Here is a 2552-nt window from a genome sequence, read left to right as displayed (position 1 = left end):
CAGAGCTCCCCCAACCCCATCTCTGCCCGGATGCTCCCCATTCACTGTGGGTGACACCTGCATCCTTCTCCCGGGGTGGCCTTTGCCTGGTGGGCATTGCCTTGCTCAGAGGTGCCTAGGCAGTCATGCCTCCCTCCCCGGCCCACTGGGCCTGCAGTGACATGAGGTGTGGCCACCCAGACCTCTTGCACCTGTGCAGGACGGACCTCTTCTATCATCACGCTCCAGTTCTCCCATGTGGCAGGCTGAAGCGAGACTTCTGAAACCATATCTTTGCTTAGATGCCTCTGCTACGCTATCTTTCTTCCACCACCCCCTCAATAAACAACCTCCACAGGAATCCCCTTGGGCTCTGCTTCTAGGGACCTGACCTAGAAGATCCTCATTTTACGGATGAGGACACTGAGGTACGAAGAGGCTGCATAACCTACCAGCGTCACACAGCTTTGGTGTGGAGTAGGGACTCAAATCCAGGGCCCTGGTACAGAGGCATTTGCCCTCACCAAGATTCAGGCCCTGAGAGAAGCTGACGGGCCTAGAGAACGGCAAGACTTGAGATAGCAGAGGAAGGAGACAGGGTAAGGAACGGAGCCTCATGCTGAAGTCTGGTCTGGAAGGAGAAGTCTGCAAGGTGGGAAAAAGAGGAAGTGGACGTGAGGTAGGGAAGCAGGATGTGCAAGGCAGGGAGTTGTGAAAGAGAATGCCGGCGGGTGGTGATCAGCATCTCATGGGCAGCTCAGCAGGTGCACGAGAGGCCCAGGAGGGCCGGGGACTGAATGGCGAAGGGGCATTTGTTTATTTATCCTTTGTTTTTGTTTTTTGTTGTTTAAATTGAGACCGACTCTCACATTGTTGCCCAGGCTAACATTGGCAACTGATGTCTGCTTACTCCTGGCCTCAAACGATCCTCCTGCCTCTGCCTCCAAAAGTGTTGGGATTACAGGTGTGAGCCAACGTTTATTCATCCTGAGCCTTCCCTGGACCCCTGATGGGTAGCTGCTTTGTGGTGGTCACAGCACCATGGTGTGACTTTATCCTGGAGGCAGTGGGAAGCTGATAGCAGGTTCAGACAGGCATGAGGCCAGACCAGAGCTGAGTTTTAAAGATAACTCCAGCCAGAGGCATGCGTGCATGTGCACATGTGGGTACATGTGTGTGTGTGCACGTGCATGTGTGTATGAGTGTGGACTAGAGATGGGACAGCTTTCTGAGCAAAGGGAACAGCCAAGGCAAAGGCCTGGGGGCTGCAGGGAGAGAACAGCATTTGATCTCTCCACTCCCTCCTCTAAACTCTGTGTCAGTAGCATTTTCAGGATAGCAGGAAGGATTCCCAAAGAGCACAGCAGTGAGGGCAGTGGGAGGGAGGCGTCTGCTGGGACACTGAAACCAGGGTGGGGCAAACTCCCTTCGCAGCTCCTCAGACTCAGAGCCCCCATAAAGCTTCCAGGTGCACCCCAGCCCTTTTCCCTTTGTCTGGACTGGGATGGCATGATCCCAGGACTGTGACTCCACGTGTCTGAATTCCCTTTACTGACTGTGTAACCCTGGCCATTTTCCCCCCTCCTTTCTCTCAGCGGCTCATTTGATTAGTCTGCCTCAGGGGTGCACTGGGGATTCTTAGAGGTAACACTTTGAACTGAAAGCCAGGGGTCCTGGTGCCAAAATGCAAATGTGAGAACTTGAAAGTTTGTCGGGTTTTATTTCCTCTGTTCTGTTTGCAGCAGCTCCTCTTTCTTGTTTTCTATAGAACAGTAAAAAACTTTATGCATTTGAATATCGTGAACCTCATAATTAATATACAATATAAAAACTACTAGCTATGCATGGATAAATCAATTGAAGCACAGTGGCTGAGCGTCTTTCTCATTCTTTGATGGCTACCTCAAATCAAATCAATATGAACTTGGGGTTAGGCACAGGGGCTCACGCCTGTACTTTGGGAGGCCAAGGCAGGAGGATCACTTGAGTGCAGGAGTTTGAGACTAGCTTGGGCAACATAGCGGGACCTTGTCTTAATATTTAAAAAAGAAAGAAATAAATAAAAAAGTGAACTTGGGAGGTATGAATGACAACTCGTATAGCTGAAGTAATAAATATATTCAACTTTTAAAACTTAATTTTGATTAGATAACACATGCATACGGTATAACATTCTAGGCCAGGTGCAGTGGCTCATATCTGTAATCCCAGCACTTTGGGAGGCCAAGGTGGGCAGATTGTTTGAGCCCAGGAGTTGAAGTCTAGCTTGGGCAACATGGTGAACCCCCGTCTCTGCAAAAAAACACGAAAAAATTAGCTAGATGTGGTGGTGTGCACTTATACCAGCTACTCAGGAAGCTGAGGTGGGGGAACCATATGAGCCCAGGAGGTGGAGACTGCAGTGAGCCATGACCACACCAAATGCACTCCAGCCTGGGTGACAGAGCAAGACCCTTTCTCAAAAAAATAAAAAATAAAAAATAAAAATTCCTTTCACTGGGGACAATTACCATTATGAATTTCTTCCAGAAATATTCCATGTATTGTATACACTTTTTTTTTTTTTTTTTTTT

At 49.1% G+C, this 2552-nt stretch overlaps 1 protein-coding gene and 1 pseudogene across 1 annotated transcript in view; one reads left to right on the top strand and one right to left on the bottom strand.

Annotated features, from left to right (window-relative positions):
- The window catches only part of LOC105533460, a 28872-nt pseudogene that overhangs the window by 16219 nt on the left and 10101 nt on the right, over positions 1 to 2552 (bottom strand).
- The window catches only part of NLRC5 (NLR family, CARD domain containing 5), a 78828-nt gene continuing 76665 nt past the window's right edge, over positions 390 to 2552 (top strand). Inside the window, exon 1 of the mRNA XM_011971861.1 lies at positions 390 to 631. The gene's annotated coding sequence lies outside the window, so the exon portion shown is untranslated. The remainder of the gene's footprint in view (positions 632 to 2552) is intronic.

This window comes from Mandrillus leucophaeus, unplaced genomic scaffold (genome assembly GCF_000951045.1).
Source record: "Mandrillus leucophaeus isolate KB7577 unplaced genomic scaffold, Mleu.le_1.0 Scaffold125, whole genome shotgun sequence".
Taxonomy (NCBI): domain Eukaryota; kingdom Metazoa; phylum Chordata; class Mammalia; order Primates; family Cercopithecidae; genus Mandrillus; species Mandrillus leucophaeus.
Note: the sequence above shows the minus strand (reverse complement) of the source record. Positions and strands in the feature narration are given on the sequence as shown.